At 44.5% G+C, this 15,701-nt stretch overlaps 1 protein-coding gene across 6 annotated transcripts in view; it reads right to left on the reverse strand.

The window, feature by feature from the left end:
• LOC126236636 (glycerol kinase-like) overlaps positions 1–15,701 on the reverse strand; it is a 280,730-nt gene that overhangs the window by 75,344 nt on the left and 189,685 nt on the right. The window contains exon 1 of one of the 6 annotated variants that reach the window (XM_049946087.1): positions 8,802–8,936. The exons of the other annotated variants lie outside the window; for them this stretch is intronic. The gene's annotated coding sequence lies outside the window, so the exon portion shown is untranslated. Of the gene's footprint in view, positions 1–8,801; positions 8,937–15,701 lie in introns of those variants that run through there. 6 annotated transcript variants of the gene reach the window in all.

Below are 15,701 nucleotides of genomic sequence, written 5' to 3' on the forward strand. Positions count from 1 at the left end.
TAACTCTGTTGCTTGCCTTTTTGATCAATAGGGTGCACACGATTTTCACCTGCCCTTGGTATCCTGTTGGCAAGCAGGAGGGATCATTTCATTTAGTTTTCAGTGCACTCTTATGCAACAATTGGTGATGACCAGTGTGTAAAATGGTGCACCCATCCAAGTGACCTCTTACTATGCTTTGAGCATCCAATGGTAGTATCACTGCACCTGTGATCTGTGGTAACACTGTCTAGTGATGTCAACTATATAAATTGAGTTATCTCAGTGTGTTTCTGTTCTTGTCTTTTTAACTTAACCAAAATATGACACACAGTTACTCAAAATGTGTGCTTGTGCATTAGGACTTCCTTCCAATGACCACTTCAATTTTATCTTTGCAGTCCATAGTGAAGGTACAATATGCAACCTACTGTACTCATTCTGCAACCCTTTTCAAACTAGCCTATAATCACAAGTGCCAACCTTCTTTGTACACATTCAACATCCCACACAAATGTAATATGATACAGGCTCCACACAGTACTCTCATAAACATCATACAGATATTTTGTAAGCAGTCTTCCACAACAAGCTGAATTATTCTTGAATATCCAGCCAAGAAACTGAAATCCTCCATATTTCTTTTCTGAGAGATGTAGCAGCCTGAAGTAAATGCTGTTATGGGTATTACTGCAGCTTTTATTGGGTGGTGTTTACTCACAGATAACCAAGACATTTGCTGTGAAAACTGCAACTAATGCCATAAGCTCAGACATTAATACATGATCTGCACAGTGATGCTCCTATCAACCACTAGTAAGTCCAAAATTACCTCCATGTATGACACTGTATCTGGATTAAAATGCTGTCCTTTCATATAAATAAGTCTGTGACCCTTTACAAATCTTAATAGACATCCTAAACAAATCCAAGTGTTTCTATGAACATAATCTGAGGTAACAAATCTCATAATAATTATGTGGCTGATTGTATATGTTAAGGGCATACTACATGATGTAGTTCACTGTACAAGGAAGAAATCCTACAACTGCCACTCCCAAACTCAACAAAAGGTTCATGAATAGGGTATCGACACTTCAGTATTTATACAGTCAAAACTGGATTCCAGATATTACATTTATTTTGTGCTTCCTCTAGAGTCATACACACTTTCTCTTTCTGTACCTTTCCCCCACATTGGCGTCAAACATTTGTAAATATGCTATTTAGCCCTGTAAAGATTTCAGTAAACAGGTATCAGTGACATATAACTGAACCTGAAAAAGTTCTCAGGTTGATCTGGAAGTGTTTTGTGAAAGTAACAGAAAGCTGAGAACTAATTATTGGCTGGAATCAATTCTCTTTTTCATAGTGACAACATCTGTGAACAGAATGAGATTTTCACTCTGCAGCGGAGTGTGCGCTGATATGAAACTTCCTGGCAGACTAAAACTGTGTGCCCGACCGAGACTCGAACTCGGGACCTTTGCCTTTCGCGGGCAAGTGCTCTACCAACTGAGCTACCGAAGCACGACACTCTTTCAGGAGCGCTAGTTCTGCATGGTTCGCAGGAGAGCTTCTGTAAAGTTTGGAAGGTAGGAGACGAGATACTGGCAGAGGTAAAGCTGTGGGGACCGGGCGTGAGTCGTGCTTCGGTAGCTCAGTTGGTAGAGCACTTGCCCGCGAAAAGCAAAGGTCCCGAGTTCGAGTCTCAGTCGGGCACACGGTTTTAGTCTGCCAGGAAGTTTCAACATCTGTGAATATCACAACCACTTCCTTTATGAGAAATATTTTTTGATCTGATTCTACAAACAACATGACAAAGGTTGCAATTCAACTACTGCATGACAGGTAAGTTACAGTGAAAGGAGCTTCAGCTCTGCAGTTCAAAGACCACTTGAGCATGTGGTGCATTGCACTGAAGTGCCTAACAAATAAAAAAGAAAAATAAAGGCTATGACAATGGTATACAGAAATGACGGCTCTTTTGATACTGTTTATCTACAAACACAGCACCAAGAGAAGACAAAAGTCTATGGACATTTGATTTACTGCCTCCCTGCTAAGAGTTGAAATTCGAAGTCACCTAAGAATGGTTTCTTATGATTCATCAATCAACCATGTAGAGAAGTAGCTGGAGTTCTTAGATATTTGCTTCCAGCATTTTTCATGGGCAGTGTTTGAAGATAACATAGATAAAATTTGAAGAACAGTGTAGAAAATTAACAAATGTTGATCTGTGCAGGCGACTACTATCTTTTATAAATGTTTCAGAGCTATTGCACTTCTATGTGCCCTCATAATTCAAATATCATTAATTTGAAATTTATGAATAAGGCTTTACTTTAAGCTTTCTGGCAGATTAAAACTGTGTAATGGACAAAGGCTTGAACTCTGGATCTTTGTCTTTTGTGGGCAGTGCTCTACCAACTCAGTTATGCAAGCATGACTCTTGACCCGTCCTCTCAGCTTTCCTTCTGCTGTACAGTTTTTCATGGCTTTAGTTGTTTGGCATGAGTTATAGCACTTAAATATAACCTATTTTTCTGTATTTTCAGCATAGTTTTGACTCCATCAATAAAGCTGTTTTCAGAGATGAGGTACTGAGGAAGTTGGAGTCTGAGATAATTATTATTCAACTTTTATATGACGATTAAACATTTTAACTGCAATGAGTATCTTATCTTGGTTGGCTAGCAATTTGGTTACTGTGTGAAAGTTTCGCAACTCATTTGTAAAATAGTCTTTTCTATCAGTGAAAACAATTATGAGGAAGAGATTTACGGTATATTGATAATTTTTACTTTTTCGACCATCTGACTACAACTGAATGAAACACAATTTTCATGCCATTCACGTTTTGCCTTTATTCTCTGCAAGGCATCTTCAGTGGCAGGTTACGTGGACGATTTTTTACATATTACATTTCTGTTCCATTTTTGGTGCCGTTCCTTCTCTTATAACTAACACTTGGAGATTTTTCCACATTTAACAGCACTGGGAACTGAACATTTGTTTTATGCAATGTTTCAGTTTGTGTTGCCGACAGTAGGCAACACAAACAAAAACACTGCATTAAAGCAAGTGTTCAGTTCCTAGTGAAATGTGGAGAAAAGCCCCAAGTGGCAATTATAAGAAGAGGAACGGGACTAGAAATGAAACAGAAACATAATAAGCAGAAAATCATCCACGCAACCTGCCACTGAAGATGCCTTGCAGAGAATAAAGGCAAAATACATACGGCATGAAAATTGTGTTTCATGCAGTTGTAGTCAGACAGTTGAAAAAGTAAAAATTATCAATATACCATTATATTACACGCAACTGAGGAAGACAGGACTACAAAAGTTGAAGATACGAGCAAGGGATATCTGCTGTCTTGGAGAGGGAGTGCACTCCTGCAGCCGTAACAAATGACAGATCTTGGACTGTCAGCATGACAGTACATCTGATCACGGGCAGATTACGGGTGCCTGACATATGAGTTTCTCCATCTCCCCCAAGTTGTACTGGCAATGGGCTTTGTACATGTCAGCATGTGAAGGGTGTACTTTAAACATCTGATTCAGGGAAAACCAGTCAGCTTCCATGGTCGACAGCATGGGCTCTCATAGACTACTGTGGCTTTTGAGATAGGATATGTTTGCCTCTATGCAGCAAATCAATTACCAGTTCAATCCTGGATAACTAAAAATGGTGAGCAGCCATACCATCCATAAACATCTCCCAAATACGTGTAGAGAAGTCACCTCACATCACGATATATTTATGGTTGTGCCCAGTGTTGTCCGCTGTCAGAGGGTTAGGCCAGCAATAAGAGAAAAGTGTACTGTTTGTATGTGCAGCACAAGAAATGGAGTCCTGCTCTCAAACTTAAGCCATCTTCTGATTTTATCACAATTGGGGTAATGTTGCTTGTTCAGACCATATTATCAGCACCAACTGACTTTGCTCCAAGGTGTAGCACACTACAGTTACCACACAACATAATGTGCAGTGATACTACAATTGAATGTTCAAAGCATAGTAAGAGGTCACTTGGGCAGGTGAACCATTGTACACACTGGATATCGCCAATAGTAGCATAAGAGTGCACCGATAACTAAATGAAATGATCCCTCCTGCTTGCCAACAGGACGCCAAGGGCAGGTGAAAATCATATGCATGCCACTGATCAAAAAGTCACCAAACATGCAAGCAAAAATAATTAACATTGTATGTGAGTACATGTCATGTATTGTGGTACTGTATCTGTTTGCTTAAATAAGTTCACAGTATAAAGAGTTTTTCACTCACAGGAGCTATCATGGTAATACTATCTACCACCGCCTCTGGCCTCAGTACAGTGAGGAAGAGTGGCCACAAGTTTCTTCATTTCTTACATATCCAGCTGAAGTCATTCACTGATGAATTGATACCATAGACAGGTATTTTACCTGTTGTCTCAAACAGTCCTGGACCACACTACATGCCTTCAGTCAGCTACTGCCCAGTCTCTGTGTTGTTTCTCCCATTTTCTTTATGTGCAGCTCTGTGTTATCATAAGCAATGGTATTTTGAGAGGTATTCAACTACAGATGTCCACTGCATGCAGATTCATTTGCAATGCTGACTAGGAAAACAGTTCAGTATGACTGACAGCAACAGTTTCTGTCAAGTGTGAAACTGTCACTGGTAAGAGTGTGGCACTCTTCTCTGTTCCCTCTTGGCTGGGATATTTGTTACAGCCACTGTGCTTATGTAGTATTACAAGGCTGCCAGTGGTACATCATTCCTGGCAGACATGGCATAGTCCTCAATCACACTCCAGTAAGTCAGGCAACTCTGTTTAGCATGTATTGATAGACACCTTGTCCAAACAAACCATATCCTTTCTGCCTTTCCATCATTTTTAAAGTCAAGCATTCCGCCACGTTAATTCTATAGAAGCTATTGGCACATACACACATTTTACACCCAAAATATATTGTCAGCAGTAGAGGGACACATGACCACCAGGAACCAGTTCTATGCCCTCTGCAGTACTTCAAAGCAACCAGTTTGCTCTTTTAAGGGGGTGACTCATATTTTGTATAGTGAGCTTTTGGCTACTGTATACTTTACGATACATTATACAATCACTAAAGAGCAGCCAAATTAGAAATACCTACCAGCAGCTTGTAGGCACCAAGCTTCGCCCCAATAATGGCAGACACACATAATGACCCAAATTTTACAAGATACCAAATGTATTAGGGGGGCATCCAGATGTACTACTGTTACCCACTGCCCATAACTCGGAGAGATTAATCAGGACCGAGACTGATGTGTACACATCTCATTCAAAAACATTCCCAATGCACTCAGTAAGTCAGATGATCTGCGAGGACTTCCAAGATCCTTGTGTCTTTGCCTCTTCCTCAAACTATGCACTAGCAATTGAACTGAAGCGCCATTGAACATCAGTGTTCAGGCACCAGTGCTAAGCTCCACCTTTATGACATACAGTGAGCAGAAGTACACACATGAGACATTGGTTTCTGAACATCATTCTGAGGTGTTTGTTCTGGATAGTATGGCAGACCACTGACTTATTTTTGTCCTGCATTTAACTTGTGAGTGACATCCTGCACAGCCAACACTGTAAATCTTATAATACAGGGGACTCTATGCTGACCCAATTGTCTACATGTTGTTGCCGAAAGTAGTCCACAATGGTACAGTGAGAAGATACACCCTTGACATGATGCCACATGGGAAGTCCAGTTATCTGCACGACCCAGAAATGGAGTGCCCAATAGATTGGGCACACTTGGGCAAATGAGGTAATACCACTTCTCTTACCCATTCCACCTCTACTGTCATACCAGGTTGCCAGTACCAACTCTGACGTCATCCCAGTCACCTGCAATAGTTTCGCACATATTTTTGAGCTATGAATAACTAATGTGTAAGTGTAAAATTTGAAGAAAAAGAAGCATTATTCAACATAATAACAGACGGAAGCACACAAAAATATTTTGTCCTGTATGTGGCAGGTTGTTTTGAGTGCAGTAACAAGCTAAGACACAGAATTTATAAAATAACTACCAGCCAACAAAATTAAATTTGATGTAAATAATTTTACTGTCTACTGCAATTGCTGGTACCTAATATTAAGGTCATCATCAGATGGGACTGCAGATCACTTAAAAACATGACAAGGCACCAATGACAGTTCCCTGTTCATTTTGTAGTGTCCTGGTGTTATTGAAACAAATTCCATTTTTGTGATGCTTAGAACTGCGGCGTCAAAATATGATGGTTCATCTCATGGTCTTGTTGTTGTTGTTGTTTGGAGCAACAAAACACGAACTACTTTTTTCCAGTTAAAATACTGAGTAGGAGATATATGAATAGAACAGGAACACCATACAAAATTTCTGAAGGTGAATAAATGGCTGTTCTTTATCCTATGCAAAGCAAACCAATTTTCTGACATTTGGATCACCAATATAAAGAGTCAGAGTCAAAGCTGAAGTTGCTGAACACGTGAAGACAATTTGTAGTAATGCTGGTTTTCAACCCAGTTCTTATCAGCAGGACAGCTTGTATATTTTGCAAAACTGCCTTTCCCTCCTCTTCTTCTGTAACTGTCATAATTGCGTCCTGTCTAGTACACAACCGCACTAAGTACTTTTTCTCTCAAGCTTAGTGATGATCCACTTGCAGATTACCAATCACTCATTTTACTTAGAAACAATCCCTTTCTTTGTCAAAGTATATGCTGCGTGGATAGTAGCGCAATGCGTGAGAAAGACAGCTCAGGTTTAAATCCCAATCAGAAAAGCTTTAACTTTTGACAAACTGAATTAAATTTCATTTGGCGTTTCCTCTGTTGACGGATCTTGTCATCTTGGTATTTCAGCAAAGAAAATTATTTTCACTTCGCTACTAGAGGATGGAAGGGCACTTATATACACTCCTGGAAATGGAAAAAAGAACACATTGACACCGGTGTGTCAGACCCACCATACTTGCTCCGGACACTGCGAGAGGGCTGTACAAGCAATGATCACACGCACGGCACAGCGGACACACCAGGAACCGCGGTGTTGGCCGTCGAATGGCGCTAGCTGCGCAGCATTTGTGCACCGCCGCCGTCAGTGTCAGCCAGTTTGCCGTGGCATACGGAGCTCCATCGCAGTCTTTAACACTGGTAGCATGCCGCGACAGCGTGGACGTGAACCGTATGTGCAGTTGACGGACTTTGAGCGAGGGCGTATAGTGGGCATGCGGGAGGCCGGGTGGACGTACCGCCGAATTGCTCAACACGTGGGGCGTGAGGTCTCCACAGTACATCGATGTTGTCGCCAGTGGTCGGCGGAAGGTGCACGTGCTCGTCGACCTGGGACCGGACCGCAGCGACGCACGGATGCACGCCAAGACCGTAGGATCCTACGCAGTGCCGTAGGGGACCGCACCGCCACTTCCCAGCAAATTAGGGACACTGTTGCTCCTGGGGTATCGGCGAGGACCATTCGCAACCGTCTCCATGAAGCTGGGCTACGGTCCCGCACACCGTTAGGCCGTCTTCCGCTCACGCCCCAACATCGTGCAGCCCGCCTCCAGTGGTGTCGCGACAGGCGTGAATGGAGGGACGAATGGAGACGTGTCGTCTTCAGCGATGAGAGTCGCTTCTGCCTTGGTGCCAATGATGGTCGTATGCGTGTTTGGCGCCGTGCAGGTGAGCGCCACAATCAGGACTGCATACGACCGAGGCACACAGGGCCAACACCCGGCATCATGGTGTGGGGAGCGATCTCCTACACTGGCCGTACACCACTGGTGATCGTCGAGGGGACACTGAATAGTGCACGGTACATCCAAACCGTCATCGAACCCATCGTTCTACCATTCCTAGACCGCCAAGGGAACTTGCTGTTCCAACAGGACAATGCACGTCCGCATGTATCCCGTGCCACCCAACGTGCTCTAGAAGGTGTAAGTCAACTACCCTGGCCAGCAAGATCTCCGGATCTGTCCCCCATTGAGCATGTTTGGGACTGGATGAAGCGTCGTCTCACGCGGTCTGCACGTCCAGCACGAACGCTGGTCCAACTGAGGCGCCAGGTGGAAATGGCATGGCAAGCCGTTCCACAGGACTACATCCAGCATCTCTACGATCGTCTCCATGGGAGAATAGCAGCCTGCATTGCTGCGAAAGGTGGATATACACCGTACTAGTGCCGACATTGTGCATGCTCTGTTGCCTGTGGCTATGTGCCTGTGGTTCTGTCAGTGTGATCATGTGATGTATCTGACCCCAGGAATGTGTCAATAAAGTTTCCACGTCCTGGGACAATGAATTCACGGTGTTCTTATTTCAATTTCCAGGAGTGTATTAAAAAATAGTAACTGCCTCATTCTTCAACCATGTGGTACACCATTCACGATTTGTCATTAATTAGGCACTTGCATCAGTTTCGATCTGAAATCATTGTCTAATATGACTCACACTGTTTTTATTAGTTCATTATCAATAGGCGGTGATTTCCTTATCCACACTGTATAACGTTTAAGACCGAAGCTACAAAATGAGCGGTAACAAACGATGTGTCAGTGTCTGATTTTTCACTGACTTTTAACTCGGCGTATACACTCTAACACCCACACACGCACATGATACAATAAAACAGGTACTATCGTTAAATCAGAACTTCGTCTTTTAACGCTGAGGACATCGCTACAAGGTGGTCTGGCCATACAATTAATGTGCACAGGTTGCGTATTCGTTTGAAATCCACAAGACACCGTCAGTGTTTCGGCTGGGGTAACTAGACATCGCTTGAGGACGACAGTACCTGTCAGTCATGTCCCGAGCGAGAGACCCAGGGTTGGGTGGTGCGCGCACATCGGCCTGTGGTTGTACCGGCTCCTCGCGCGCCTGCTCCCCGCCGAGTACTGGCGCGGCTGTTGGCTACGCGCCGCTATTCCCGTCCTGGCGAGACACTGACCCACGCGTGCCCTCGCCTTCGCTGCCACCGCCGCCATTCCACAGACACCTGACTGCCCCCTGCGTCTGCGGTCGCTTCTGGCTGGCGCTGCGCCACCACGTGCAAAGGGCACGGAGACGGCCCGGCAGCACTCGCGCTCGTCTCGAAATGAAGCGTTCGCAAATGTGATTCAGCGGGGAACGAACTTTTGGAACAGACCAGTGTGGTTATTCGCTTGTCGCACAAGAGAGGTGAAGTGAGGCGAGATTAGGCAGGGCCAATTCTAATCGTCTTGCTGGATTACCGGTAGAAGACCTATACAGAGATCTTCATACACCCATACACAGAGATGGTCGAAGTTTCAATTATCACATTAAATAAATCAAGTTAGGACTATGAAAGCTGGTGACTGTGTTAGTTGTTCTCTTCTACATGTTGTCAGTCTGCAATGCTGCAATGGAGACGTCTTATAAATCCAAGATGAAATTTCCACTTTTCACTATGCAGCGGAGTGTGCATTGGTCTGAAACTTTCTGGCAGATTAAAACTGTGTGGACCGAGACTCGAACTCGAGACTTTTTCCTTTTGTGGGCAAGTGCTCTCCACAGTATCCTTTCTTCCATGAGTTCTAGCCCGGTAAGTTTCACAGGAGAACTTGTGTGAAGTTTGGAAGGTAGGAGACGAGGTATTGGCAAAAGGAGAGCTGAGGACGCGTCGTGAAACGTGCATGGGTAGCTCACTCGACAAAGCACTTGCCCGAGAAAGGCAAAAGTCCCGAGTTCGAGTCTCGGTCTGGCATACAGTTTTAAACTACCAGGAAGTTTGCTTATAAATCGCTAGTGCGTCCCATCTCAGAATATTATTTAAGTATGTGGTACCCATACCAGGAAGGCCTAACGGGGCCTACTGAACGTGTACAACGAAGGGCGGCAGGAATGGCCGCGGGATTTTTTGAGTCTCCGTAGCGTGTCCGGGAGCGTACTGAGGGGCATCCACGCCCCTGGTAGAATGGCCAACATCTGCCCCACCTTCTTTGCTTTCGTCCTCCACCATCGCGTCACGCTCTTGTTCCTAGTCGGCTGGTGGTACACCAAGCCATTGGTCAAACGGCATGTTGCTACAGCACCCGCTCTCCGACTTTTGAGATTCTACAACAAGATAGCGAAGTTGCAACAAGAATGCTATTGTTGAACCAAAGTGAACTGTTTAGGCGGGAGCTGTGTGAACAAGCACGCTTTTGTCACATAAACAGTTTTATAGCGATAGACGTCTGTTTGGTAATTGTCGGTTCTTGATGGTGGTACTTGGACCAAATGACACTGTCCTACGGTCACAGGTTCGAATCCTGCCTCGGGCATGGATGTGTGTGCTATCCTTAGGTTAGTTCAAGTTCTAGGGGACTGATGACCTCAGATGTTAAGTCCCATAGTGCTCAGAGCCATTTGAACCATTTTTTGACACTGTCACAACAGAGTGCGTTTTAAGTCTTGGGCTGAGGGAAAGACTTACTCGCTTGGCAGAAGATAGGAACACGAGCGGTAGGAGAGCCCACATACCATCTCCCGGTTAATTCTTAAACCTTTTTTCTTTATTGCTTTATTTTATCGATCAGTTTTTGCGTCCCTTTTGAACTTCTGCCCTTGGCGGTGTCTATCTGGCCACCCCCTCGATTCAGCCTCGATACTGCTACGGAAATTTTAAAAAAATCTGACTCTTCAAACGCTCGAAAACAGCTGAGAATTATTCCGCGGAAACCCACTTACTAATTTTCAAGTATCAACAGTACGTGAAGAACCTAGAAATACGCATTATCCGGCTACGCAAAACTCCCTGTGGGACCGTGAAGACAGGACCCGCACTAGTTGAAGCACGTACAGAGGCATTAGCGCAGTCTTTTTTCCCCACGCACCATACGTATTTGGAATGGGAAGAAACTCCTACATGTAGTATGTATGTATGTATGTATGTATGTATAGATTCGCCTTACAATGCGACATATTTTTAACCAGCAGTGGATCACATGGCGAGGGTCCTAGTTGTTTAAGTCTGCACTCAAGCTGCCCAGGAAACATTCCAGCTCGAAAATTAACTGATAGTCATTCTGGAAATGACTGTCACTGAATGATTTCTTTCTCCGACGGTAGAGGACGAAGTCACTGGTTGCCATGTCAGGATAATATGGGTGTTGAGGAAAAATTTAATACGCCAAAGAAGCAGCATATGTGACTGCGTCTTATGCAGAATGAATTAGGGCAAACACACACCCTTGGGCAATTTCCCCACGATGCTGCTTCTTGACAGTCTCCCGTATGATCTTCAGGAGACGACAGTAGCATGCTGCAGTGACGGTTTAACCCTTATGGGCATAATCCGTTGGCACCACACCACGGCAGTCCCAACAGACACTCAGCATACCGATAACAGTTGGATCTTGGTCTCTTTCGGCGTTATTGAGCCCTTGCGTTTCCATTACTTGCTTTGTTTGTCTCGAGGTCATTCTGATACACACAGCACTCGCCCATAGTGATCAGGCTGCTATAAAAATCACCTGGATTGGCCTGACACAGCTGCAACATTTTCGCTGCTGCCTCGTTTTGGGGGCTTCTTAAACGGAAGTGAGCAGTCATAGAACCCAGCGATCGCCACGTTCGTCATGTTCACACTGTTGTACAACGTCAAAGCTGTTGAACTGTTTACACCTTTTCCACTGTCGCTTTGAATCTAGTCCCTCGACTGTGGTACGGAGGTTTTCGAGCACCGAGGTTTCTACTTGCGATTCCCAGTTTTTCACGGAGAGATGGTCTGCCACTTCGTTCTTCGTCGTTCGGATATGTCTTACCACACTGGAAGCGTGTCACCTAGCTCTGTGTCATGTGATGGTGCACCTACATAAACATGGATTGTCGCAGCGTTGTTCTCCTTGAAATGCCCAAAAATAATCAGTGCACAAAACTCCACTTTTATCAGTGGGCAGCGCCATTATACACATACAAAAAAAAGTTTTGCATCACGCCGGTTCCCAGAACTCCTGAAAACAGGCGTTGACTGTGGATATTGCATCACAGACACAGACTCTTTGACTGTTCGGAGATGTCACTACACCCGCCCAAAGATGTAAACAACCATGCATGAGCAGCGTCTATTAGACGGACGGGGTCCGACAGCCGATCAGTTCCAGTCAGTCATTCCACGAGGAAAGAAGTACACGGCTCGTGTTGTCTGTAGTTCAACCATGCGCAGACGGTCAATACCGCGGTTCGATCGCGTCCGCATTGTTACTTTGTGCCAGGAAGGGCTATCAACAAGGGAAGTGTCCAGGCATCTCGGAGTGAACCAAAGCGATGTTGTTCGGACATGGAGGAGATACACAGAGACAGGAACTGTCGATGACATGCCTCGCCCAGGCCGCCAAAGGGTTACTACTGCAGTGGATGACCGCCACCTATGGATTATGGCTCAGAGGAACCCTGAGAACACCACCACCACGTTGAATAATGCTTTTTGTGCAGCCACAGGACGTGTTACGACTCAAACTGTGCGCAATAGGCTACACGATGCGCAACTTCACTCCAGAAGTCCATGGCGAGGTCCTTCTTTGTAACCATGACACCATGCAACGCGATACAGATGGGCCCAACAACATGCCAAATGGACCGTTCAGGATTGGCATCACGTTCTCTTCACTGATGAGTGTCGCATATGCCTTCAACCAGAGAATCGTCAGAGACGTGTTCGGAGGCAACCCGATCAGGCTGAACGCCTTAGACACACTGTCCAGCGAGTGCAGCAAGGTGGAGGTTCCCTGATGTTTTTGGGGTGGCATTATGTGGGGCCGACGTACGCCGCTGGTGGTCATGGAAGGCGCCGTAACGGCTATACGATACGTGAACGCCATCCTCCGACCGACAGTGCAACCACATCGGCAGCATATTTGCGAGGCATTCGTCTTCATGGACGACAATTCGCGTCCCCATCTTGTGAATGACTTCCTTCAGTATAACGACATCGCTCGGTTAGAATGGCGAGCATGTTCTCCAGACATGAACCCTATCGAATATGCCTGGGATTGATTGAAAAGGGCTGTTTATGGACGACGTGACCTTTCAACCACTCTGAGGGATCCACGCCGAATCGCCGTTGAGGAGTGGGACAATCTGGACCAACAGTGCCTTAATGAACTTGTGGATAGTATTCCACGACGAATACAGACATGCACAAATGCAAGAGGACGTGCTACTGGGTATTAGAGGTACCGGACTGTACCGCAATCTGGACCACCACCGCCACTGAAGGTCTCGCTGTATGGTGGTACAACATGCAATTTGTTGTTTTCATGAGCAATAAAAAGGGCGGAAAATGATGTTTATGTTGATCTTTATTGCAATTTTCTGTATAGGTTCCGAAACTCTCGGAACCGAAGTGATGCAAAACTTTTTGATGTGTGTACTCCTGTACCCGCGTGCTGCGATACTATCGCTCGTGGATTCCAGAGTGTATCAGGACTGCAGACATGCATCTGCAAATAAATAAGAAAGTTAATTACATAACCATTTTTACGAAATGGTAATTAATACTTTATGATCTCACCATTCGTACAGCCCGAGCATGGCTTAGATAATGAGACCATTTTCAGTATGCACTTCAGACTCAACACTAAATTCAAATAGTTTGAGTCTTGACATTTGTAACTGGGGTTGTAGAGGCTATGACTTTTAATCCGGAAGGAAAAAAATGAACGTTTCCGCATAAAGTGTGACGTAGATTACCGTCTGATCGTCTGATATTGTTCGATTCAGTAGTGAATTTTTTTACTGATATATGTGTAGCATACTCGCAACCATTCCCCATAAGAACTGGATTGAGAGAGAGAGAGAGAGAGAGAGAGAGAGAGAGAGAGAGAGAGAGAGAGATATGCACTGTCATGCGTACTATTTAAGGTCACTCTCGACAAAGTCTTAAGAGAGCGAAGTTGAAGAGTAATCGGTTACGAATGGAAGAAGGCAGCTTTCACATATTTGCTTACGGAGACGACATAGCGTCAGTTGACAGAGAGTAAACAAGATCTTGGGGAGATGTATAAAAGCATCGGCACAGTGGGAAGTAAAAAGGGGCTACTCATCATTAAACGAAAAAGGAACATTTGCAAGTAGGTAGAAGTAAATAAGCACAACGTCACTTCACCATTGACGCGCACAAGTTCAAGTCTGCTGATGAGTTTAAGTACCTGGCGGGTTGGTTCAATTGTTGTAATCAAATACCCGTAGATGTAAATGAAAGAATTTCTGCTCGCTCCAGGTGTCTGTATTTCCTTAGAGATACGTTCAAATCTAAGGCTTATCACATTCTGCGAAAATGAAGTTCTACAATGCCGTTATACGCCCCACTGTCTTCTATGGTTCAGAAAGCTGGACACTAACTAAAAAGGAGAGGCAAAAACTTCTAACATTTGAAAGACAATCAATGAGAAGAATATAGGGCTCTGTGAGAGCGGAGATGCTTGGTGAGCAAGAAAGGGTAATGAAATTTATGAGATCATTAACCAGTCCAACGTTTTACAATATCAAAAGAGCAGACGATTCCAATGGCCGGGTCATGTAATACGTACGCCAGGGATCCAATTACTAACCAAGCTTTATGGTCCACATTACAACAAAAAGACTCCTGGATAGGAAGAAGAACAGATGGGAAGACAATGTAAAGAAAGATGATGAAGTCCTTAATGTATCCAATTGGAATGGAGAATAACTGGTGCAGCGCATGGCCTACAGGGCTGGTGACCGCTGGATAAATAGGTAAGTAAGATATCTGTGTAGTATGTGGGTCGATATTAAGGTTTGTTAAGTGTCATACTAGTAATTACGAGGTTCGAGGTCCGATTCTTGTATTATTATCAGTCCATAAAAAATCATGACAAAAGACTTTTACCTCCAGCAGTACTTTATTATGCGAGTAATACAATTATTATTGTTCCCAGCATTCCACAACGAACTGTGGTTCAGATGAAGCTGACACTTGACTTACATTACTGTACAAAACGTATCACAAAAACACAAACATCTGTATGTACGCCGTCTCTCTGTCAGGTTGAAAACTTTTCGCCTTACCCTCTTTTAAGTGGTTCTCCGAATTATGGTTCAAAATGGCTCTGAGCACTATGGGACTTAACATCTGAGGTCATCAGTCGCCTAGAACTTAGAACTACTTAAACCCAACTAACCTAAGGACACCACACACATCCATGCCCGAGGCAGGACTCGAACCTGCGACCGTAGCAGTCGCGCGGTTCCGGACTAAAGCGCCTAGAACCGATCGGCCACCGTGGCCGGCTCCGATATTATGGCAAGGTACTCTGTTGAAACGAACCTGGTTGAGAACCGTTTTGTGTACATGATAAAGGTACCTGAAATCACAGTCATAAGTTTGTGAGCCACAGTTTACGTACATATATCGGAAGTTGAACTCTAAAACTACTCACAGTGACGTTTGAAGTGCGGAGATAAACACGAGAGAACGCTAAACTCTGCGGCTCCCCTCGGTTCCTTTCGTGAGGTGTAGAGCACGTGCCAGCGCCACGTAGTCACTATCCCTACCTTTCACTGCTCTAATAATAATGTCGTTCTATGTTGATGCCAGTTCGGCTGGTGTGTCAATGTCGCCGATGTTTATTCAAGCACCTTCTCAGGTGGCCTTATGAGGGCGAAGACACACATTTCTCTACCTTTCTTCTACATAATAGATCTGAGATTCCACCGGGAAGTGAATCAGAGT

This window comes from Schistocerca nitens, chromosome 2 (assembly GCF_023898315.1).
Source record: "Schistocerca nitens isolate TAMUIC-IGC-003100 chromosome 2, iqSchNite1.1, whole genome shotgun sequence".
Lineage (NCBI taxonomy): Eukaryota > Metazoa > Arthropoda > Insecta > Orthoptera > Acrididae > Schistocerca > Schistocerca nitens.